The following is a 26,190-nucleotide window of genomic DNA, read 5'->3' as shown; positions in this document are numbered from 1 at the left end:
ATGGCTCAACAAGACAAGTAATAACAAGTGTTGGAGAGATTGTAGAGCAGGGGTGTCAAACTCATTTTCACTGGGGGCCACATCAGCCTCACAGTTGCCTTCAAAGGGACAAGTGTAATTTTAGACCTGTATAAATGTAACTACTCCTTAACAGTTAAGTGAGAGCTCGGTGATGCCGCTGAGTAGAAACAAGGTGTTGGACTGGATAAAAAAAGGTGGAGGGCTGGATTCCCTCCATGGGCACTGTTTGCCACCTGTGTTGTAGAGAAAAGGAACCTTTATTCACTGCTGGAGGGAATGTAAACTGGTACAGTCACTATGAAAAACAGTATGGCAGTTGCTCAAAAAATTAAGAATAAAGACACTTCTGGCCAAGATGGAGATTAGGTAGATACACTGTGCCTCCTCACACAATAAAAAGGAGAACAACAACAAATTTAAAAACAAAAACAAACAAAAAAACAACCAAAACTGCCAGAAAATCGAACTCTATGGAAGTCCAACAACCAAGGAGTTAAAGAAGAAACATTCATGCAGACCCATAGGAGGGATGAAGACAGGTAGCTGGGGTGGAAAAGACTTGTGGCAAGACAGCAGCTGGAGGGGACCGGGGTGAGCAAGGCAGCAGCTGGTGGAACAGGTGGTCCAAAATTGGCATATGAATAAATGAGGAGGAACAACTGGGGAGTCAGATAGACCACTCAACCCATGGTTCCAGTGCCAGAAATAAAGCCTCAAAACTTCTGACTGAAAAAAACCTGTGGGGGTTGAGGCAGTGGGAGAAACTCCCAGCCTCATAGGAGAGTTCATTGTGGAGACCCACAGGGTCCTAGAATGTACACAAACCCACCCATGCAGGAATCAATATCAGAAGGGCCCAATTTGCTTGTGGGTAGCAGAGGAAGTAACTGAAAATTGGCAGAGAGCTGATCAAGTGTCATTGTTCCCTCTCAGACCCCTCTCCCACATACAGCACCACACTGCAGCAAAGTAGGTTGCTCCACCCTGGGGAGTACCTAAGACTCTGCCCCTTACTATGTAACAGGTGCATCAGGACAAAAAAATATGGCCCAAATGAAAGAACAGTTCAAAACTCCAGGAAAAAAAATACAACTAAGTGATGAAGAGATAGCCAACCTATCAGATGTAGACTTCAACACACTGGTAATCAGGATACTCACAAAATTGGTTGAGCATGGTCAAAAAATAGAGGAAAAAGTGAAGGCTATGAAAAGTGAAATAAAGAAAAATATACAGGGAACCAACAGTGAAAGGATGGAAAGTGGGACTCAGATCAATGGTTTGGAGCAGAAGGAAAAAAATGAACACTCAAACAGAACAGAATGAAGAAATAAGAATTCAAACAAATTGAGGAGAGGCTTAGGAACCTCCAGGACAACTTAAATGTTCCAACATCTGAATCCTAGGGGGTGCCAGAAGGATAAAAAGAAGAGCAAGGAATTGAAAACTTACTTGAAAACATAATGGAGAACTCCCCCAATATGGCAAAGGAAATAGACTTCCAGGAAGTCCAGGAAGCCCAGAGAGTCCCAAAGAAGTTGGACCCAATGAGGAACACACCAAGGCACATCATAATTACATTACCCAAGATGAAAGATAAAGACAGAATCTTAAAAACAGCAAGAGAAAAGGAAACAGTTACCTACAAAGGAGTGCCCATAAGACTATCAACTGATTTCTGAAAAGAAACTTTTCAGGCAAGAAGGTGCTGGAAATAAGTATTCCAAGTCATGAAAGTCAAGGACCTACATCCAGCATTATTCTATCTAGCAAAGCTATCATTTAGAATGGAAGGGCAGATAAAGTGCTTTCCAGATAAGGTCAAGTTAGAGGAGTTCATCATCACCAAGCTCTTCTTATATGAAATGTTAAAGGGACTTATATAAAAAATGAAAATAAAAAATACAAACAGGAAAAGGACAACAAAATCACAACTATCAACAACCAAACCTCAAAAAACAAAACCAAAAACAAACTAAGTAAACCATTAGGATAGGAACAGATTCACAGAAATAGAGATCACATGGAGGGTTATCAGTGGGGAGGGCAAGGGGGGAGAATGGGGGAAAAGGTATAGGGAATAAGAAGCATAAATGGCAGGTACAAAATAGACAGGGGGTGGTTAAGAATAGTATAGGAAATGGAGAAGCCAAAGAACTCATATGTATGAGTCATGGACATGAGCTAAGGTGGGGGAATGATGGTGGGAGGTGGAGTACAGGGTGGAGGGGAATAAAGGGGAGAAAAAATGGGACAACTGTAATAGCATAATCAATAAAATATATTTAAAAAAGTAAGAATAGAGTTACAATATGACCCAGCAATTCCTTCTCTGGGTATCTATGTGAAAAACTCAAAAACATGTATTCACAAAGATGTATACACCCCTATGTTCATTGCAGCATTATTCACAGTGGCTAATACATGCAGACATCCAAAGTATCCTTCAACAGAGTATTGGATAGAGAAGATGTGGGACATATACATAATGAAATACTACTTAGCCATAAGTAAAGATGAAATACTGCCTTTTGCAACAACATTGGTGGACCTTTAGAATATTATGCTAAGCATAATAAGTCAGTCAGAAAAAGCTAAGAGCCATATGATTTCACTCCTATATAGGATATAAACTGAAACTCATAGACACAGACTATGGTCATAGTATGGTGGTTATCAGAGGGAAGGGAGTGGGAGTAATAAAGGGTAAGAGGGGCCAAATATATGGTGACACAAGATAATTTGCCTTTGGGTGGTGGGCACACAATGCAGTATACAGATCATGTATTATAGAAATGTACATGTGAAACCTATATGATCTTATTAACCAATGTCACACCAATAAATTCAATAATAACAGAAGGTAAGAATGATGGCCTGAACCTAAATGGTTAACCTGATGTCTTTTAGTAAGTCAGCAAGCCTTTCTGGTTTTTTTTTTTTTCGTCCTTTGTCTGTACAAGGAAAACAATAATACAATACTGTTTTATCTGTTGATTTTCAATAAAAGAAAATGTTTCATCTTGCAAGAGTTCAAAATATCTCCAGTATCCTGCTGGACTACCTTTTAATTTCTGCCCCTAGTACCAAATAGAGTATTAGAATAATATCTCATCTATGTGATTACCCTTTATATATATTAAAGTCATTCATTCATCTTTTCATCCATTAATTCATTCATCCATTTATTCAACAGATATTTATTGAGAAGCTACTATATTGCTAGGCATTGTGGTAGAAATTTGGGATATATTAGTGATTGAAAGACACATAATCCTTGACTTTATAGATCTCGTGTCTACCTGAGTCTTTCTTTTTCTTTTTTTTAATCCTTACCTGAGGACATTTTTTTTTCATTGCTTCTGTAGAGAGACTGGGGGAGAGAGGAAGAAAGAAAATGAGAGAAACATCAATGTATGAAAGAAGCATTGATTGGCTGCCTCCTGTAGGCACCTAGAGTGGGGATTGGACCTGTAACCTAGGTATGTTCCCTGACCAGGAATTGAAATTGCCATTCTTCAGTTATGGGATGATGCTCCTACCAAGTGACCCACATGAACCAGGATCTGAGTCTTTTTTTCTTCATGCTGAATATATTTAGTTCTTCACACTTTTCCACAGATGGCATGGTTTGTAGTCCCCTCACAACCTTGGTCATTTTCTTCTGGACATGTCATCAGTTTCCCTCTAAGGAGTGTGGGTCTCAAATCAGAAGTGATCTGACAAGTGGTTGACATAACTGGGTTCAAATAATAGCTTTGTGTCTTACTAATTGTGTTACATTGAGCAAGGTATTTAATCTCTGGGACTCAAATTCCTCTTCTGTAAAGTGGGAAGAATAATAGATTTGCTGGTCTGTTGTGAGGGTTAAAAAAGATAATATACATAAAAACAAGAGGGGATCCCTGGCTGGTGTGGCTCAGTTGGTTGGAGCCTCATCCTGTAAACCACCGTGGATTCAATTCTTGGGCAGGGCACAAGCCTGGGTTGCAGGTTCAGTCCCCTGTTAGGGTGCGTATGAGAGGCAACTGATTAATGTTTCTCTCTTGCATTGATGTTTTTCTCCCTCTCTGTCTCCCTCCCTTCTCTGTCTAAAATCAACGATCATGTCCTTAGGTGAGGATAAAAATAAAAAAGAAGGATATTTGAGTTCCGACTTATATATATTAAACAAATCAATATGAAAATATTGTATTAAATATTTAAAAAAGATAATATGAATAAAAAGCACTTAGCACAGTACCTGACATGTAAGTACCTAATAAAGGATAAAACATTATTTTCTTCATATTTGTTAAACAGCCTAACATGATACTATCATTTTTGGCAGATACATTCTTCTATTATTGTCTCCTGAGTTTTCAATTATTCTAAACCCCCAAGTCATTTTCTGTCTTCCTGGGAAATTACTTTTCTCTTCCAGAGCTGCAATCAGATGTCAAGCCTCTATCAACCTCTTTGAGACACATTTTGACCAACTCCATCTATTTCACTGGCTTCTATGTCAACTTCCTGAGAGATGGATGTAATTTCAGCGCCAGGATCGATGTCCTTGACTTGACTTTTCTTTATCTCTGGGTTTGCTATGAATATGGAAATGTGGCTTGTGGCCTTCCTCAGGTTTAGATTTTTTCTATAGGTGAGTACAGCATATATTACATTTCAAGCAATTGGGGGGAAATGTTGCCCATTCTATTTGTGCCTTGCTTCATTACATTTAGTCTTTGATAAATATGCCTTTACAAGATGATTGTTGAACCAAATTAATTCCATTGCTTAATGTGATACATTTAATGACAGCTTGGCTGTCTTTGCCTACTCCATCATTTTGTTTTAGGACTTTGCCTGGATTGTAATTTCTGGTTTTATTTTTTAGATGCACACACAAGTACACATATAATTTTTGGCTTCTACTTACTGCTGTCCAGAAATTTTTGGCAACAATTCAGAGGGCGATGAATCATGAGTGGGAATGGGGGTAGAGAAGAAGAGGGGAGATTTGAGCTCTGATTTATATACATTACACAAATAAATATAATCTTATGGACAAGGCTTTTGTCAGTGTTTCTGGGCCAAACTTAAATCAGGAGAATAGGAGCTAGGGAACTGGAAAGTTAGAAGCTGTTTGAAGGCCCTGGTGAGAGAAAGCAATACAGAAGAAGGGAAAAGTGGAGACTAGAAAGGAGACCCAAAATCAAAACTCATTTAATCACTTAGGGAGTGTCTAATTTTAGAATTGAACAAAGGATGCATCTGCCCTGGGCTCCATGCTCTAAAAGTGCCCTACTTTGGCTACTTCTCTCCACAGAGAGAAGACTTAGTGCTGCCAGTGTGTGCACTCTTAGGCCTGGGTGAAATTCTGTATGGAATAGAGTACAGTCTAGGGTTGCTCCAGATATAATGTATGATACTCTGTATTTTTATGTACTGAATCTGGCAAAGCATGTGTGCTAAGCCCTTCACTCTGTAGGATAGAGCCTAGAGTTGGAAGGGAAGAGGGCACACTAGGGACATAGGGTTGCCTGTCTCTATACTGACATATTCTGGGGCAGAACTCTGAGGAATCTAAGGATGCAAAACTGAACCTGGCCTTCAAAATTGTTATAAAGTTTGTTTTTCAAGGAAGGAAAAGCAAATATTTTATTTAACTATTTTAAAATTTTGTTTTTTAAATATATTTTATTGATTATGCTATTGCAGTTGTCACATTTCCCTCATTTATTCCCCTCCTCCCTGCACACTTCCCCCCCCACCCCGCACGCCACCCTTTAGTTCATGTCCATGGGTCATATATATGTTCTTTGGATTCTACATTTCCTATATTATTATTAACCTCCCCCTGTCTATCTTTACCTACTATTTATGCCACTTATTTTCTGTACCTTTTTTCTCTCTCTCCCTACCCACTCCACTGCTGATAACCCTCCATGTGATCTCCATTTCTGTGATTCTGTTCCTGTTCTAGTTGTTTGCTTTATTTGTTTTTGTTTTTGTTTTAGGTTTGGTTGTTAATAACTGTGAGTTTGTTGTCATTTTACTGTTGATATTTTTTATTTTCTTTTCCTTAGATAACTCCCTTTAACATCTCATATAAGAAGGGCTTGGTGATGATGAACTCCTTTAACTTGACCTTATCTGAGAAGCACTTTATCTGCCCTTCCATTCTAAATGATAGATTTGCTGGATAGAGTAATCTTGGGTGTAGGTCCTTGCCTTTCATGACTTGGAATACTTCTTTCCAGCCCCTTCTTGCCTGCAAGATCTCTTTTGAGAAATCAGCTGATAGTCTTATGGGAACTCCTTTGTAGGTAATTCTGCCCTTTTCTCTTGCTGCTTTTAAGATTATCTCCTTATCTTTAATCTTGGGTAATATAATCATGATGTGCCTTGGTGTGTGCTTCCTTGGGTCTAAATTCTTTGGGACTCTCTGAGCTTCCTGAAAATTTTGTAAACATCTGGTGTATGCATCTTCATTTGTGCTCTCCTCCCAGGCTCCACAAATACTAATGGAGAGACTTTAATAATGGCAAAAGGTTACCAACTGTGGTTCTGTTCCATGTGCTTTAGATCCAAAATTTTATTTAATGCTCATGACAACTGTCTATAAGTGCCCCCATTTAACAGATAAGGAAACTGATGTTCAACAAATTGAGATAACTTACCCAAGGTCAAAGAAAGAGTTAGTGGCAGAAATGAGATTGAAATTCAAAACTTAGTCAATTTGAGTGTATGTGATAGGCTTTGGGTTCACACTACTTGAGTCAGAATCCTGCCTCTGCTTCTTGCAGGCTCTTTGATTTGTATAAGTTATTAACCTCTCAGTTTTAGTGCCTGAGTTTCTTAAACTGAAATATGTAGGACTGTATGTGATAATAACAATACCTACCTCATATGATTTCTGGAAGGGTTCATAAAGGTCTTATGTGTAAATTGCTTAGCAAAGTGTCTGGAAAATTCAAGGACTACCAAATGTTATCAATTATTAATAGTAGAACTAGTAATAGTGGTAGCAACAGTAGCATTAAATTGAGATATAGGTATGGTATGGGTATAATATTATATTAATTATCTATTGTTGCATAACAAATCATCTCTAAACTTAGTGGCTTAAAGCAATACACATTAATATTCTCACTTTTACTATGGATAGAGAATCTGGGCATAGTTTAACTGGATCTTGCAGCCCAGAGTCTCTAACAGGCTGTAGTCAGGCTCTACTGGGGGCAAAGATCTGCTTCCAAGATCACTCAAGTGGCTGTTAACAGGTCTGAGCTCCTTGCTGACTATTGGCTGGAGGTGTCTGTCCATTCCCTGACTTATGGGCCTCACCACAGGACAATCACAACATGGCTAGCAAAGTTACAATTCTCAGTCTTCTGTAGCCTAATTATGGAAGTGACATCCCTTCACTTTTGCTACATTCTGTTCATCAGAAGATAGGTTTTTAGGGGAGGAGATAATAAAAGGGTAGAAATACTGGGAAGCAGGGATTATGGGGGCATCTTTGAAAGTTGCCTGCCATAAGTAGGTGGCATTGTGTTGAGATGTATGAAAAGGTTCCATGGGATAAACATCATACATCTTGAAGAGGCAATTTCACTATACACCAAATGTAATCTCAAGTCAAAATGGAGCCATATAACAATAGAAGGCAAAATTAACACAGATTGGAAAAAATAAAAGCATGAAATTCTAAAGATGTCTTATGTTTGTGGCTGCTTCTTTGAGTGTACTGCCTCTCAAAATTCTGTTGACTTTACTGCAAATCAAAGTGATTTGCAAATCAAAGACAGAAAGATTCATTTTGAAAAGACTTGTTAAGGTGTATGCATTTTCTCTGTGTTCCCCAGCATTCTGCTCCTTCTGGAATAAGCCAAACTGGTCATCTCTCTTGTCTTACCTCTCTATATCTTCATTCAAGTTATTGATTACTGTGTTGCACAGGATTAGGCAAAGGGCAAGAGTCCTGGGTATTACTGTAGACCTTCTACCACTGACATTAAGCCATTAGTCAACATCAATCAGTTAAGATTGTACCTCACTGTATTGTTATTTAGACATTCTATATTTCTTCATGTTTCCCAAAAGGATATCATGAAATTCTTTTCTCAAAATGCCTTGGTATTGACCTATATGTCTCTTGTTAATACAGTACCACATTGTTTTAATTACTGTAACTTTTGTAATAAGTTTTGAAATTAAAAAGTCTAAGTCACTTTTAATTGGGTTCTCATTTTATTACTGAGTTGTAATAACTCTTTATATCTTGGATATAATTTCCTTCTAATATATATAATACTTTCAAAAATAAAGTAAAATGCTTTGATACAATCAGGAATCACTCTGGCAACAGATTTTCTCTGATCTACTACTTCAAAATACTTTGCATATAACTATCAATTATAAGGATTGTTATTTTATAGACTAGTTCTATTTGTGGGTAGAAATTATATGGAAATAAGAATTTTAATAATTGGCTTAGGGTTTAGCAATTTTATTGCTTCCAACTTTCATGAGTAATATCAAGATGAACCTTACATGCCATGTCTGTACTAGAAATCAGTCATAGTATTGGATGGTGTCATTGACTTCAAGTCACCTGAGAGAGATTGTAATCTGCCTTACCCCACACACATTGATCACTAAATCCAGAAATCCCTTCAATAGAGATGACAAAGCCTGTCATTCTACAAGGAGAGCTAGGCCTTGAAATTCCCCTACCACCGGGAAAATACCCTAATGGAGGTATTAATGACATTGCAGATTCTTTTATAAAAGCAGGTTTTGATAAAAGGAAGTGAGAGAGAATAAAGACATTGGTTCCCTCTTCAGAGACAAAATTGATTTTAGAGGGTAGGTAAGTAGGAAGAACAAAAGTACAGAAAATGGACACCAAGACCATAGAACATTTCTCTATTTGTCAGTCAGGCTTTGGATCAACTCTGTCCTCTATGAATGTGTACAGAGCCTGAAATTTCTACTTATTAGATCTACTTTTTGAAGGTGATTTTAAAATAAGTGAATTTTCAGTGGTTAGGGATGTCTGTTTATCTGATTCTGACGTACAATCACCTAGCAGCAAGTAGGTGTTGAAGCTAGAGGGCTCCTTGGGAAGTCAGGACATGGACAGCAGAAGGACAGTATACTTGGGGAGTGTCTGTTGCTGGGTGGGAGCCTAAAGGGGCTACAGGGATCCACAAAAAGGAGAAACTGGGTTGCTGAAGGCCTGCATTATCTAATTAGCAATTTCAGGCTTTTGTCCAGAGCACGACTGTCTGTATGGCTAGAACCTATACCCCCTTTGCCCATTTTGACATAGGTTTTGTTCTGGAAGTATCCCCACACTCCCGTACCCAGGGGTGGCTCTGCTTCTCCAGTTTTTCTCTAGTTTGCATTTCTGCTTTTACAGGCTTCTGTACAATGCTTTATTGGCAATGTGAGTTTTTTTCATACTTCTCTCTAAAGGCTGGATGTTGAGAAATTTGGCTGCACTTCTTGTGGTACATGTAGCATTAAATAATCTGCCTGTGTGTCTACATGTTTTCTTTTCCATTTGAAGTTTGAAATTGAAGTTGGTCAGTTGGCAGTATGGCAGAGAGTTCTGTTCATGAACAACACTTGAAGGAATATGATATGACCCCCATCACTTTAGCCTTCCTCTTCCTTGCTTTTGTATTTGGCTTTCTCCACTTCCCTGCCTGTTGGGACTGAGTCATGGATTCTAGCTAAAGGTGCTACAAATGAGTCTGAGAGAGGTGAAATGAAATTAGTGCTGAACCTGGTTTGGAGCCCAGGTTTCTTGACCCCAGTTTATGGCTCTTTCTGTGGCACCATTCTGCTGGCAACATTCATTGAAATTTTCTGATGGTGCTATTGTTGTCTTGTGTATCTTTTGGCTATTGGTGCTTCCAACCCCAGCACTTAGCAGGAAATCAAGAGAAATGGCAGCAGAGATGAAGGCAGGAATGATTTATTGACTGGATAGCCATAATCCCTTGACACCTTTTTCTATTGTGGGGTATGCTTGATGCAAAGGAAGTTAAGCTCAATTTCAGTTCTCTATCATTTTCTCCCATTTCATTTGACTTCACCATAACTGCCTTCATTTTATGCTATATGTAATTACCTCAGGCTCTCCCTGGGCTGACCAAGGTCCCCCAATTGTTATTCTCCTACCCCAGAAGAACTCCAAGTTCCAGTCTCTGTCCTCCCTCCATTATAAGTAGAATGGTTCATGAGAGTCAACTTATCTAGTAAGTCCACCTTTGTTAAAAAGCTAGTAGGAGCTCATGGGTAAATATGAGGTGGGGAAGCCAACAAACCTGGAATTTGTTTATAAAGATTTGTGTATTTATTCTTTCATGTTTAAACCTCAGTCATCCTCCAAGTACTCTCCATTTGATGCGATATACCTATCAAGATGTTTTTCCCATTGCTCAAAAGTTTTTGACATTGTTGATTTTGATGCCTTTTGGTGCTTCTGCTGTGTTTGTTTGTTTGTTTGTTTGTTTGTTTCACTTCTACTATGTCAGCAAAACAGTTCTCTTTGAGGATTTTTTTTCATCCAGGGAAACAAACAAACAAACAAAAAATATTCCTGAGGGGTGAGATTGGGTGAATATAGAGGGTGGGGCATGAGGGTGATGCCATTTTTGGTAAAAAAAAAAATGCTGAACACTCAGCACAGTTTGGGCAGGTGTGCTTGTGAATCACCCATCATGAAATGGGCTAAAATATTGAAAGAGTGTTCCAAAAAAATTCACTGAAGCTGGATGCAACCTCTCACAACACCACCAGCTGGTACACTGATACAGATAGGTTCCTAGAACACTCACCTAGCAGGGGAAGCCTGTACTATAAGGGGCCTGCCCTCCAGAAGATAATTCTGGGTTGTTGTTTTTTTGGATCCTCCCTCATATATTCATAGGATGTGATTCTAACAATGGTCAATAGTGAAAGCATCCACACTATTCAGAGTGCTTGATAAAAATATGTGCATTACTAGGACCTACCACAGATTTTCTAAATTAGAAACTCAAGAAGTTTGGACCCTAGAATCTGCATTTTAATGAAATTCTTAGGTGATTCCAAAATATGCTAACAGTCAAGAATTACTACCTTATGTTGTGTTTAGAGTTAAATCATTTGCTGCAGATGTGGAAACATGTTAGTTAGTGATGATCATTATTGGATGGGTGATGATATTTTGCCTTTTAAAATCACATTTAATGTGTCATTGTTACCTACTTCTCACCCCATCCATATCCCAAATACATATAGTGAACTGTTTGAGTCTGGATTTGTCTTCCCAAGAATCTTGGACTTCTTCTCTTATATGCTGAAGGTATATGCATAACCTTTGACCTCTCTATTGCCTTTTTCTGCAAAAACATTCTAATTTTCATGTCTAGCTACACTTGATACCATACACTATGTTTGATAACTATCTATTGAACATGCAAATGTGTTTTCCATTTGGCAAAAGGCACTCTCTTTCACCATAACAAGTGAACCCAACTTATCTTTTATGACTTGAAAGCAGCTACAACATGGAAGAGGAAAGTTGGTAGGTAAATAGGGAAGTCTTCAAAACATGACTGTATTTTATTTCCCATCTTTCAGTCTTGTTCTCCTCTCTGGGGAGATTCATGCTTTATGGGTGCCCTGGAAAGTGAGATAAGAAAAAGAAGAAAATAAGAATAGATTATAAAGCTAGTTCTCCCTTGGGCTTCAGTGTAATCTTTTCACATGGGCAGATGTTTTAAAACTGAGGTATCTGGATTCACTGAAGAGATACATAATAAATAAAAATATGATTCAAATGCCACCTTGATGCCAGGGGGCTATTTCCTGCCTGTTCTTAGAGTTGGTGCCAAAGCTTACCTATTGACTTTCATGTTCATGCAGTGGATGGATAGACTGTCTGATTGCGGAGAAACCAGGCTCACATAAGTGAGGAATCTGTACTCTGAATATAAACTGTAGAGCTGCTCTGCAGCCATGTTGTTGCTTGTGCAAGGGTCCGTTCCATGTCATTTATAGGACATGTTTTTCACCCTTCTAGTCATTATATTTCAAATAAGATAATTGATTTTGAATTTGTGAGAAATATTTCTCTAAACCCCTTGTTCCAAAAAAATCTGTGCTTGAAAGATTTACTGGGATCCTAGATTTGCTCACACCATATTGCTGATTTTAAACAAGGGAATAAAACTGGTGATTGTTCTGGCTGATGTAGAAAAGGAGGTGGTAATATGTGCTTATCAGACCTCAGCTGGAGAGATGGACACATTTTTTGATAAGGGGCCTGAAACCATCTTTTATTGTGAATTTTAACCAGCAAGAGACCAGGGAGTGGTGTGGTGGGCAACCCCCTAGGCATAGTACTGCAAGTTGACTTTCTTTTTGGCTTGCACCTCCAGGATGCTGTTCATTTAGTCTTTGTGGGTCAGTTCCATGGCATCATTGTATAGTGTGATCATGCCCATCTCCACACACGTGGCCTTGCACTGGGCCCTGTTGAAAGTCATCTATATAGTGGGCCAACTCCTGAGTTCACATCAGGGCTACTATTCATCATTTGGGACTGCATCAGCCTGATTTTGGCCCAGGCCTCCTTGTTGGGCATTGGAAACTCATTTTTTTTCTGTCCAGCCAGCCTGAACACAGCAGGGCAGGGTCCAGGATGTCCAGTCTGTTGCTGGCTGTGATTAACTTTACTTAGGTGTTGGGCAAGAACTCATCCAACTTATTCAGAACCTTCATCATCGTCCTCTGCACCTCTTGGTGCCCAGCCTTCTCACTGTCAAAGCACTTGGTGCTGATGGCATCCAGCTCATTAATGAAGATGATGGATGGAGCTTTCTCCTTGACTAGGTCAAAGGCATTGCAGACCAGTTTGGAATCATCCCTGATGAAGATCTGCACCAGTTTGGGACCAGCCAGTTTCAGGAAAGTTGCTTTGGTCTGTGCAGCACATGCCTGGGCCAGCAGGGTCTACACTGTACCCAGGGGCCTAAACATCAGCACCCCCTTTGGAAGTTGGATCCCCAAGTTCTCAGACTTCTCCTTGTGGTTCATTGGCAGAATAATGGCCTGCACCAGCTCCTGAATCTGTTTGTCCAAGCCCCCAATGTCACTGTATTGTTCTGTGAAGCTCTCGTCCACCTCAACTCAACTCACCACTACAACTCACAGGTGTAGTCCATGGATAGAGTCTCCAGCATTAGCTAAGAGTCTTTGTTCACACCCACCAACTCTCTGGGCTTCAGTTTTTCAGCATCCACTAACCCAATCACAGGCACAAAATATGTCTGTCATGTAGAGGTTTTGATCACTGCATGCTTTCTCTAGGAGTCCAGGTCAATATCATCACCACCCTCCTCTTGGTCATTGGGATCAACATCCAAAAGCTCAAAGACATTGGAGACAAGATATAGCATGGTCTTGTTCACTTTGATTTTCTCATTGTTCTCTTTGATCTTGTCCTTCATGGTTTGGAGCTTGTGGGTAACTCAACAATTCACTCTTCATAATGTTTATTTCACTGTCCAGCAGTCATATGCACTGGATAATCTCTTCTGTGGACATCTTGAGCACCTCCTCCCTGATTCCATGTTGCTTAGCCTCATCCCACAAGGTCACCATCTTCTTTTGCTGAGTGCAACACTGACCCATTTTCAAACAGATCAGTCCTTTAGCAAATTTAGTAACCTACTTATACATAAAACATCTTCATTTAAGGCTTAAAAATGTCACCAATCACCTACTTATACATAGAAAATCTTCATTTAAGGCTTAAAAATGTCACATTAAAAATCAAGTTAAAATATTTTATTCACTTAACTCATTGATTTAAAAAAATGTAAATTCTCAATTATTTTTCAAACATCTGAAAGCATCATCTTTCATAACTTTATCAGTTTTTTAGTGGCCAGTGGTGACAGGTAAGGTAAATGGATCATAGAGGATTAAAAAAATTCTGAATCATGCAACCCAGAGAAATATAAAGATATTAATAATCAAATTTTTCCCTGTAGCACTAGTTATAGATAAGGAACGATGCCTGTCCTCTCCTTGTAATGCAGAGGCTTCTCTCTGCTTGTTACAAGTAGATATCCTCATCTGAGCTTTTGGGAAGAGTAATATTCTGTTTTTAATGAGACTCTAATGAGGTGGTAGGTTATTTATGTAATTTTATGCTCATCCCACTTCTGTACTAAGGTGCCAACCATTTTCTTCATAATCACAATCACCATCTGAGTGAATCTGATTTGTTCACATCTGTGAAGGAGCATCCTTCCCTGCTTTCATGAGGTCCTGCCCTCTGCGTTATGGCTGATGATATTTGGATGAACATCAGATTTTTAAGGAACTATGGAGTTGGGATTACAAGGTTTGAGTCAGTTAGACTGTTGAGTTATGAACATGCAGAAATTGGTAAACAGGAAAATAATAAGACAAATATAGAGAGCAATGGAGATGAGACCACATATCTGAGAGACAGAGAAAGAGAAAGAGAGGGAGAAGCTGCCTTTTGACTTTCTAGTACCTATGAGTTCCAATACTTCTTACAATGGGATTTTATAAGAATGTCCTGTATTTATAACATCTGTAAAATAAATTTTCTTTTCTTTCTTTCTAAAATAAATCTGCTTTCAGCCAGTTTCTGATCCTTACAACTTACAATCTATGAGTAGGAAGAATTTGAATTTACTATGTGTAGCATGTTTATAGTGGATTTTCAAAGGGCTTTCATAGCTATTATGTACTTTGTTCCCTATAACAATCTCATGTCAGAAATAAGGGTGGGTGGTGGTGATAATTACTTTGAAAGCTAAAGAAACCAAGCTCTCACTTGGAAAAGGGGCTTGTCTTAAGCTGCACAGCTAGGTAGAGGTAGAGTCGCCTAAAATGCAGGTCTTCCAGCTCCTATGCTAGTATTTGGCTTTTACTAGGCACCCAACAACTATTTGTAGGTTGATAGGTCTATCCAAAGGGGATTGGGTAATTCCAGTCAGAAACAATGAAAAAGGAGCTGATCTGAGACATGAACACTCTGAGGGAACCCAACAAAAGAAAGCCCTAGCAAGGGTGTCCAACCTGTGGTCTGTGGGCTGTATGCAGCTCAGGATGGCTATGAATGTGGCCCAATATGACATTGTAAATTTACTTAAAACATTATGAGATTATTTGTGATTAGGTGTTATGGTGTATTTAATGTGTGGCCCAAGATAACTGTTCTTCCAGTGTGGTGCAGAGATGCCAAAAGGTTGGACACCCCTGCCTAGAGTCTGCAGCAAATCTCATTTGAACCTCTTCACTTAAGGAATGGCAGTGTATTGTTCCCTTTATTGTCCCCTTGTTCCTCTACAATAGAGTGCAAATCAGATTTTGTGTTTGAGAATGCTTACCCTATCTCACCTCTCTGCAGCTACTGCCAGTGGACGTGTCAATTATGTGGCTCAGTTTGCTGATTTCTACCTCAACTTTTAAAAAATAAAATCACCTCTGGGATAAAACCTTGAATGACAACTCATCTGGAAACAAAATTCCCAGGCAAATTAGAAGGCTCTGAAGATCATCTTTAAGAACCTGTCAGGATTTAGTTTCTAATGGAATATTTAGAGCTGCAAACTGGTGATTTTTGACTTATAACTGTTAAGCAGTTGCTATCTCTTCAAGCAATCTCTGATAGGACCTGGTGTTAAAGTCTTACATATGTTTCAGTGCCATTGTCCTATTTTATTTTCTAAGTAATGACTGATTTAATTTGTCTTTTGAAAACAAATAATGACATGTGCATGTGGGAGAGTTGTGGAGGATGGTTTTCAGTGCTATTTTATGATACATTAAATAGGTGTTAAACAGACCAGAAAATACATCCTGTTTTAAGAGCACACTGTTTCATGCAGTATTTCACGTGGTCTCTGAAAGTTTATGTTGCCCAATTAAATAAAAGAAAGCCAATCAGAGCATGGAACATAAGGTTGTTATTCTGTATCTTTTATTTATAAACAAAGTGCAACTGAAAAGTGATGCTAAGGAAAGAACCATTTTAGAAACATGGTCCAGTGAAAAAAAATCTGGATTATAAAGCAGTGGTTGACAAATAGAGTTATTAAAAGATTCTGAGGAACCCTGAAGTAAAAAAGCCTGTTTTAACTTTTTTTCAATCAGTGTTTCTAAACTTGTTTCACCATGGGTCCGCTTTCTTCTTATAACACCTATGAATACACCATTTCCATTTGGGGAGTACTGTGTTAGGCTATGGCTTGCATGAGGAGGTAGGGTGGACAGATTAGAGTAGGAATAAAGATTGAGAACATATTATGGGCAGTCTTGAATAGTATGCTCAGAAGATTCCACTTCATTATATAAGCAATTGAGTAATTATTCAGTTTTTTTCTTTAATAGCTTCCTTACCTGTCTCTATGCTTCCATTCATACTCCTTTTCAGCCCATCCTGAATAGCACTGCTAGACTAATTTTCATAAAACTGTTTCCATAATTTTTCTACTGACTTAAGGACTCACATGTTGCTTTTTAGAAACCTATATCCTGGTATCTTTTTATCTTCAAACAGATGTTTCTATTAACTGTCTTGCATTACTCTTCACTCTTACTCATGTATGTGCTGTTCCATCAAATAGGTTTTATTCATTTCTTGAAAAAGTCTCTTATAAAGTGTTTTTCAATCTTGGATGTACATTAGACTGACCTAAGGAGCTTCTAATATCCCTGTGCATAGGCCATACCATGACTAATTACATCAGAATCTCTAGGGGTAGGGCTCAGGCATCACGCATGTTTAAAACTTCCTAGGTGATTCCAATGTGCAGCCATATTTTGAGAACCAGTGCCCTGAAATCTGGCCTGATGTGAGTTCATAGCATACTACAGATTTCCTGCAGTCACACTGATACCATATTGATCAATTTCTATGGAGATGATACTTACTTATCAAGAGGAGTCTCTAACTTGCCTGTGAAAAATCAAAGTTGTCAGTTTTGTTTGCAAAGAGGAAATGACTTTATAATGGATATTCTCATTTTTAAATCAAATCAGAAGTACAAAAGGAACTCCCAAGACCAAAGGACTATTGAAGTTTTTCCCTGATAAACTGATTGCAAATATCTTTTTCAGTCAATTTGATTGATTACAGCATACACACATTGAAGTACACCTCAAGCAGCCAGTTTGTCTGAAGCCTTGCTGTTAAATCTCTTGTGAAATAATTTAAGATTTAACCCTCAGAGAATTCTGAACTTCTCTTTTAAAGCAGCAAGATCTAGTAAATATGCCATCATCACATACTATTGGAGAAATCAGATAAGCATTCACTTATGGCATTTAACAATAATAACAGCGGTAATATGTTTACAAAGCTTGCCCTTTCCCATTCTCTAAGCTTGCTTTTTATTTGGAAAATAGGATGCCAGTAGGACTGCACAACACAGGCTATTTGGGTATATGGTACTGACAACTTATGGGGAGGAAGGGTTAAGTCCCAGTGTATTTGCACAAGTACATAAAGAGGGTTTAATCTAAGCTTTCTTTGAACAGGATTTTTATTATTGTACCCTGGCAAGGTACGCTATTTGACTGCTCCCTTATCCATCTTTGTCCATGTGCAGAACAGGAATAGTACCCTTTTACCTTATAAGCATGGGAAGAGACTTTAGGTAAATTGGTTCTAGATTAATTCTACTTTTCTTCCCAAGAGTGTCTTAATTCTGATCTTTCATGGGACCCATCTTACCTTGTTTCTTACCCTGAATAATAATTCCTCCATCTGACAGATGATCATACTAAAAGCTGTAAAACCTGGGCATCATTTTGACTACCTATAACTCACTTCCTAACCCCACCAATAAACCCACAATTCCTACATTTCCTATATGTCAATGTTCTGAAACTTTAGAAAGCACCAGAATCACCTGCAGGTTTAATTAAAACACAAAATGCTGGTACCTAGTTCCAGATTTTCTAATTCAGTAGGTCTGGAGCTGGGCCTAAGAATTTGAATTTTTGACAAGCTCTCAGGTGATGCTGATAATCTGGGGACCACACGTTGATTTTAACCAGAATCTTCGGTCTAGTGCAGTGGCTGTTCTCAGTCTTAGCTGTACATTGGAATCATCTGAAAAGGTTTCAGTCTTATTACCTAAATGTTCTGATTTATTTGACATGGGGTAGGACCCAGGTATGGTTGTAATTAAAAAAAAAATCTAGTGTGTAGTCAGGATTGTAAGTCATTGTTATTAATTTTGTCTCCCAAATACTTTTTGATTCATTTTTCCTCTTTTATGCCCATCATCTTTAAAAATTTTTACTTGCCTACAGAATATAGGCCATACTCCTTAGCATGGCTTATGAGGTCCTTTACAATCTTGTTATATTCATTCATTCTTTCCAAAAAAGTTGTTGGTGATGATGTTTGTACAACAATGTGAATGTACATAACACTATTGAAGTGTCCAGTTGAACATGATTTAAATGATAAATGCAATGTTTTTCATATTTACCACAATAAAAAAATTATTGAGCACTTTTTAAGTGTTAGACATCCTCCCAAATAATGAAACTTCTTGCTTTTTTTTCTGTGCACACCAGGGAAATTCATATTCAGCCCCAATGGTTTGGAATGTCCTTCTCTTCCCTGACTGGCAAAATCCCTTTTGGCATTGAAGATCCAATAAGTGTCTTTTCCTACATAAGGCTTCTGAAATTGCCAGCTACAATGGAACTTATTACATTAAGATAATAATTAAGCACATTCTAAGCTTCTGGATAAAACAGAGGAATAGGTAGACACAGTTCACTTCCTTGCACAACCAAAAGAAGAATAATAACCAATTTAAAAACACAAACAACCAGAACTACCAGAAAATTGAACTGTATGGAAGTCTGACAACCAAGGAGTTAAAGAAGAAACATGCATCCAGACTTGTAGGAGGAGCATAGATGGGAAGTGAGGGTGGCAAGAAGGTGGCTGGCAGAACAGATGGTCTCACATTCACATACAGATAAACTGGGAGGAATGGATGAGGAGCAAGACAGACTGCACAACCCAAGGTTCCAGTGCCAGAAATAAAGCCTTAAAAAACTCTGGCTATAAAAACCTGTGGGGATTGTGGTGATGGGAGAAACTACCAGTCTCAAAGGACAGTACATTGGAGGAGCCCACAGGATCCTAGAATGTACACAAGCTGACCCACCCAAGAATCAGGACCAGAGCAACATCTCAAAGGGCACAATGGGTAGTGTGGGAAGTGGCTGAGAGTGGGACAAGGGTTGAGCAAGTGGTATTGTTCCCTGTTTGACCTCTCCCCCACATAGAGTGAAGTGGATTGCTCTGCCCTGGAGAATACATAAAGCTCTGCCCCTTACAATGTAATAAGTGTGCCAAGACAAAGAAATATGGCCTAAATGAAAGAACAGTTCAAAGCTCCATAAAAAGTACATTTAAACAATGAAGAGATAGCCAACCTATCAGATGCAGAGTTCAAACACTGGTAATCAGGATACTCACAGAAATGACTGAGTAATGACTCAAAATAGAGGAAGAAGTGAAATCTGTACAAAGTGAAATAAAAGTATACAGGGAACCAACAGTGAAGGGAAGGAAGCCAGGATTCAAATCAAAATTTGGAGCAGAAGGAAGAAATAAACATTTAACCAGAACAAAATGAAGAAACAAGAATTCAAACAAATGAGAAGAGGCTTAGAAACCTCCAGGACAACTATAAATGTTCCAACATCTGAATCATAGGGGTGCCAGAAGGACAAGAGGAAGAGCAAGAAATTGAAAACTTATTTGAAAACATAATGAAGGAGAATTTCTCCAGTCTGGGGGGGGGGGCGGGGGGGAAATAGATATGCAAGTCCAAAAGATCAGAGAATCCCAAAGAGGTTGGACCCAAAAAGGAACACACCAACACACATCATAAGTAAATTACTCAAAATTAAAGATAAGGAGAGAATCTTAAAAGTAGCAAGAGAAAAGCAGACAGTTACCTATAAAGGAGTTCCCATAAAACTATCAGCTGATTTCTCCAAAGAAACCTTACAGGCCAGAAGGGGCTGGACAGAAGTAGTTCAGTCATGAAAGGCAAGGACCTACATCCAAGATTACTCTATCCAGCTAAGCTATCACTTAGAATGGAAGGGCAGATAAAGTGCTTCCCAGATAAGGTGAAGTTAAAGGAGTTCATCATCACCAAGCCCTTATTATATGAAATGTTAAAGGGATTTATCTAATAAAAATAAGATAAAATATATGAACAATAAAAGGACAACAAACTTACAACTATCAACAAGTAAACCTAAAACAAAACCAAACTAAACAAACAACTAGAACAGGAACAGAATCACAGAAATAGAGATCACATGGAGGGTTATCCATGGGAAAGGGGAGTGGGGAGAATGGGGGAAAAGGTACAAGGAATAAGAAGCATAAATGGTAGGTACAAAATTGACGGGGAGAGGTTAAGAATAGTATAGGAAATGGAGAAGCCAAACAACTTATATGTATGACCATGGACATGAACTAAGCAGGGGGCAATGCTGGAGGCAATGTGGGGGGTTCAGGATGGAAGGAAATAAAGGGAAGAAGAATGGGACAAATGTAATAGCATAACCAATAAAATATACTTAAAATAACTTATATTGCATGTAATAAAAAGATTATAATTAAGAGTATATCTATTCCCCTCCTCTCAACCTATTTTCCTCAGAAAGTAATCTTTTTCTTCTCTCTATTAGCTTTTTGTTTCTGTCTTGTTCCCACATTGAGGTGGGTGAGGTAGGCAGACTTCATCTAGTGCTGTGTGTGGAGTGTGAATTCTAAGGGGCTAGTGTTGGGGCAGGCACCAGGAAATAATTAGGTATGAGAGGAATAGGTCAAACTAAAGTCTGTAGGAGAAAACTAGGGCCAAGTTACAAGGGGTAGAGAGTTCAGAGTTGGGTACAGATATGATCCAAAATCTTTCTCCCACTGACCTGCTCAAGCAGCTAAAATCCTATTATTAGAGGTCATTAGTTCTCAAGGTACAGTGCCTACTGGAAATAAACTCTTGTGAAAAATATCAGTAACCATAGGATATGTATCACAGTGACTCTCCTTTGACACCTCAGCACAAATGAGTTATTTCGGTTTTCAGTTATCAGTTTGGAAAGAACCTGAACATTTCAGTAAGGAAAGTGAAGATTTTTTCATATTTTAGTAGCATTAGTAGCAGGTCTAGGTGGCTGGGGCAGCAGGAAAGCAGTGGGATCCTAGAATGGTTGTTGACAGAATAGAGATACACTTTATGTTTGTCTAGGTGCTGTTCAGAACTGAGTCTGTATTCAAAGGAAGTGTGGACTAGTCTCTGGTCACTGGGAATTTGATAGCTATGTACATGAAATGTGGATATTTTAAAGGAAGTGAGAACCATAGAAAAGTTTGAATCTGAATGTTTTCTCACAGCAGCAAAAACTGGAAGAAGAGAAGGATGACTGGGATGGATTTAGTGTTTTGCATTAAGTAGTTGGTGAAGTGAGGAGAGAAGCTGCATACTTTTCTCCCGAGCTGATATCTTCTCTTGAGTGTCCTGAGAACCTAATTTTTCAGTTGCTTGTGTGCTTGTATATAGTAGGTTCATTGTATTTATCTTCCCAACTTTCAATTGATTGTTGGTATTAATTTTAGTAATTGCAGGTGTCTGTGGGAGGAGATGCTTCTGTGGCTTGCTGCAATTTTAGATGCCCCCTTGTTTCCTGTTATATGGACATTCTTAAATTAGCTTGTTTAGACTCATTTTCAGTGAGGATACTATCAACAAAGATGATCTAAGATGTATGAGTTGAAATCAAATATATGGTTGCAATATACTAAGTTGCTATAGTTTGTGTGTGTGTGCATGTGCATGTTGGGGTAGGGGGAATGGCTTATGCAAATGTCTCTCTGTACATTTAAATAAACTAATAACCAAATCTGTAAATCCTGCTTTCAATGCTTGGTAGCAAATGTATATGCATGTCAAAGTTTTGTGAAAACTCTGGCTGGCATAGCTCAGTGGATTGAGCTCGGGCTGGGAACCAAAGTGTTGCAGGTTCGATTCCCAGTCAGGCCACATACCTGGTTTGCAGGCCATGGCCCCCAGCAACCGCACATTGATGTTTCTCTCTCTCTCTCTTTCTCCCTCCCTTCCCTCTATAAAAATAAATAAATAAAATCTTTAAAAAAAGTTTTGTGAAAACTGTAAACAACTTTATAAATTGAAAGCATGCCAACAAATACCTAAACACATTGGGTAACCTCTGAAAATTCCTTGGGGCCTGGTGCAGAGATAAGAGTAAATTTCTTATTATCTTTACCCACTGGAGGAAAACATTGACACAGTTAATTCAAGAACATCAAATAATCTAGACATCCTTGATACTTATAGAGGGGTATCATATTACAGATTTACTGTTGTGTTTTATTGAAACAATATAAATACCAGTTGTCTATGAGCACAAGTACATAGGATAGGGAGAATTGATAGTTTAGGAATTAAACATCGCCCTAACTCACAGAGTGGTTATTTCTCATCAAATAACCAATTTTGAGACTTGAAATAATTCCACAAGATACCTGAGTCTATATCACCTTATAATGTTCTCCATTTATTTTCAGTTCATTTAGTTTATTGCTCTAACTAGACTATATGACTTAAAAACAAATCTTTTTTATGAAATGAAACTGTCATTTATTCAGAAGAAGTTTGTGATGATTATTTTGCTGGGTTCTTTCACATACATTACCTCATTGGCTTATCAGAACATTCATGTGAAATGGAATTTTTATCTCTTTTTATAGATGAAATGCTGGGAGCTTAAGTAAACCTGTGCAAGGTCAATGATGAGCTCAATGATGAGCTCAATGATGAGCTGGGATTCAAAGCCAGGTACTTCCATACCACATTTCTGTTTTTTCATTTTTGGTGCCCCTTAGTCTATTTTATCTACCCCTATGATTTCTCAAAATATTTGGTAAAATATGTCCATTCCCTGTATCTCAGTTGACAGAGAAGTGACCCAGAATATGTTAGTTTGCACTGTTAGAGGGAATCACAATTCTTTAATGGAAACAAGAAGAGCCTAAAACACATTTGACAAATGTAGAAACATGGACATTCTGATGGTGCTTTCATTGTTCTGTGGTATAAACTTGAGAAAGTTTTGGGAGGCATACAATGAGTCTCTTACCTCATCTGTGAATTTCAAAATGTGTGTGGAAAGTGGTATGAATGTCCAGGAAACAAGAGGTAGCTATTTTTCCATGGGCACTAAACCAACTTACCATTTTTCACCACTCATTTTCTAAAAACGAGTCTGCCATGTTAATACACACACAACATGGAATGGAAACTCATTTATGTTAACTTTTCAGCTATAAATTCCACTTTTAATTTTCACTGGAGTACTAGTATCTTGGCCAGGAGAAAAAAGATCTCATTAAAAACAAAAATGATAAATAGTGCCTATTAATCAATTGGATGAAATTACTTTATGTCCTGAATGCAAAATGTTGAAATGTATCTCTTAAAGATCAATATTGTTTCTAAGTAACTAAAGGTAAATCAATATCAGCTCCATACTTCACTTTGGTAACAGATCATTAGATTCTAGTGTTTCTGAATATTTAGCTACAAATACAGACTGCCCAGGAATAGTTTTCAGAGTAAATTTTTCTACATTTGTCTTTTTAGATGTTGATTTATTTGTGTTTTCTCTGTATAGTGAAACCCTTTTTATAATATTACTGTTGAGGTAAGACAAATTCTCTTACAGGAATTGTATTAGACTTTTATTGTATAAGATTTTTAAGTCTCAAAGAACTTAATTTGACCTATGTATGTCCTTATTTAATAATAGGGTTCAAATATATTATGTATTATTGGTTTCTGCTCACTTATTTCTGTTTCAGTACACACTGGACTTAGGGAATTAATGGATTATCTGTTAAATATTTAAAGACAAAATGGCAAGTTATAAACTATAGCATTATTGAATTTCAGGATTGAAAAAAAACCCTAAAGATATATGGTTCAACCTCTTATGTGAGACTTGGATCAGTCTCCCTGTACAGGATCCCAGGCAAGCTAATTCAAATTTAGTTTGGATTAAATCAAGCATACTATTTAGGAGGAAGGAGGTTGAATCATTCATATACCCTTTAGAAAACAGATGACATCTTTTGAAGACAAATTTAAGAAGAGTTTAATTAAGGGGTATTTATAGAGGTATGGGGAAGGATATAGATACCAAGAAGAGATGGTGAAGCCCTCAGAGGCTAGCAATAATATGATAATATGGAACTGTGGAAGAGGAAACACAATTTTTCCTCTACCCTTCTAGGTTCTTGGCTTCTGTAATTAAAAGACAGATTAAGAGGAGAAAAACAAACAGAAATTTAACAATATGTATACCTCTTCTATACATGTGTTGAACAAACTCAAAACAACTCTGGAGGCTTTGGCTAAAAATAAATGATAAAGATTGACTCAAGGGTCTTTAGGGTTTGTGCATGGAAACACAACTAACTGTGCAATACCCAGAGTGTTGCAAAAGAGAAAGAAAATGCATGAGTTCTCATAGTAAGTATGAATAAATTGTTGAGAAGAATCAGTCCTTCACTCTTAGCCTCCAGATTGATCCTAGATGGTAATCCTCTAGATGACCAGTGGTATAAATAATGGATGTCAGGTGGTCTCAATATGTGACCATTATTTCCTTAGTCAATTGGGGCAATTGGCTGGTTATCTGGAAGTTTAGTGTATATTCAGGCATTGACTCAAGACTGCAAAGTTCAAAAGTTTAAGTTCCCAGGCTAGTTAAAACAAGAATAGAATTGTTTTCTCATGCTCTACCCTACTCGATTTTAGTAATTTAGCAGCTTGACTGTAGTGACCTTGTTTTATTTCTTCACTTTATTTTTCACATGGAAGAGACCCAAGAAAACTAAATAACTCCCTTACATGGCTCAAGTTGCCACCTTACATACTATCTCCAGCTAAAGACAAAAACATATATGGGGTAGGGTGCAGTTAAGGGAGGTTACCTGGTAAAACACATTAAACAAGTATAAGGTTGTTATGCATATTTAAGTCCTTGCCATCTCCATTGATAAGAGTTTGTAGAGACTTAGACTCTTTCTCTTCCTGGAAGGAGGGAGGAAAAGAGGGAGGGATGGAGGGAAGGAGAGAGAAAGAGACAGAGAGAGACCACATAAAAATGAATATTTCCCTTATTAATATAAAGGTCTCTTACAAAAGGGTAACTTTTACTCAGTTTTTAGAGCTTTTTCTGTATCTACTGTTTCTTAAAAATAATCAGCCTAAAGTAATCCTTATCCTAAAAAGAATATTTTTGGGTGGTATACTATGTTCCCCTTTAGAACCATACTTTTCTTAGATATGAAGGAGGAAGGGAGAGAGGAGTGCTTGAAACTCCCAGAGGGTAGCTTAGAGAGAGGATCTACTGATAGGAACTGTGGCTTTGGGTACAGCAACTCAACTACAGCCAATCTGAGACCTAGCAGGGGTGAATACTAGGGAAGTAAAATAACCTCCTCCTCACCTCCATGTTCCCTCCATTCTCTCTCCAATGATTTCCATAGGCCCAAACCAGTTAGAAGCCATAGGGCAAAGAAGCTCAGTTAATGCATTATATAGAGGTCAGCTTTGTAGGCACAGAGCAGGGTAGAAGTGGATTGAGACAGGTAAACAGATGATATTCATTCAGCATGTAGACTCCTTTCTACCCATACTTCATCAGAGCATGTTTAGAGTGCAGTAATTATTTTTGAATAAAAGGGCTATAACCAAGGAAATGTGTTCAAAGGAAGAAAACCCACACAGTGAGAGAATTCAAAAGCATTCCATATAAAAACATTTAGAGGAAGTAGGACTGTTATTTCTAGAAAAGACAATAGAGATCGTTGATATAACATAGTTAAAAGCACAGACCCTGGATCCAGCTCTAAAATTATTGGCTGCGTGACATTGGGCAAGCCACTTATTTTTGCTTCAGTTCTCTCATTTGTAAAATTTGGCATAATAATACTTACCTCAGGGTTTTTACAAGAATTAAATGAGTTGATATTCAAAGCACTTAAAACAGTGCTTGACATATAGTAAA

The 26,190-nt window shown here is 38.0% G+C and overlaps 1 pseudogene; it reads right to left on the bottom strand.

The window, feature by feature from the left end:
- Window positions 1–12,395: 12,395 nt before the first annotated feature.
- Window positions 12,396–22,032, bottom strand: LOC123827813 (annotated as a pseudogene).
- Between the last annotated feature and the right edge of the window lie 4,158 nt (window positions 22,033–26,190).

This window comes from Phyllostomus hastatus, unplaced genomic scaffold (assembly GCF_019186645.2).
Source record: "Phyllostomus hastatus isolate PE091 unplaced genomic scaffold, TTU_PhHast_1.1 phas_contig_90, whole genome shotgun sequence".
Taxonomy (NCBI): Eukaryota; Metazoa; Chordata; class Mammalia; order Chiroptera; family Phyllostomidae; genus Phyllostomus; species Phyllostomus hastatus.
Note: the sequence above shows the minus strand (reverse complement) of the source record. Positions and strands in the feature narration are given on the sequence as shown.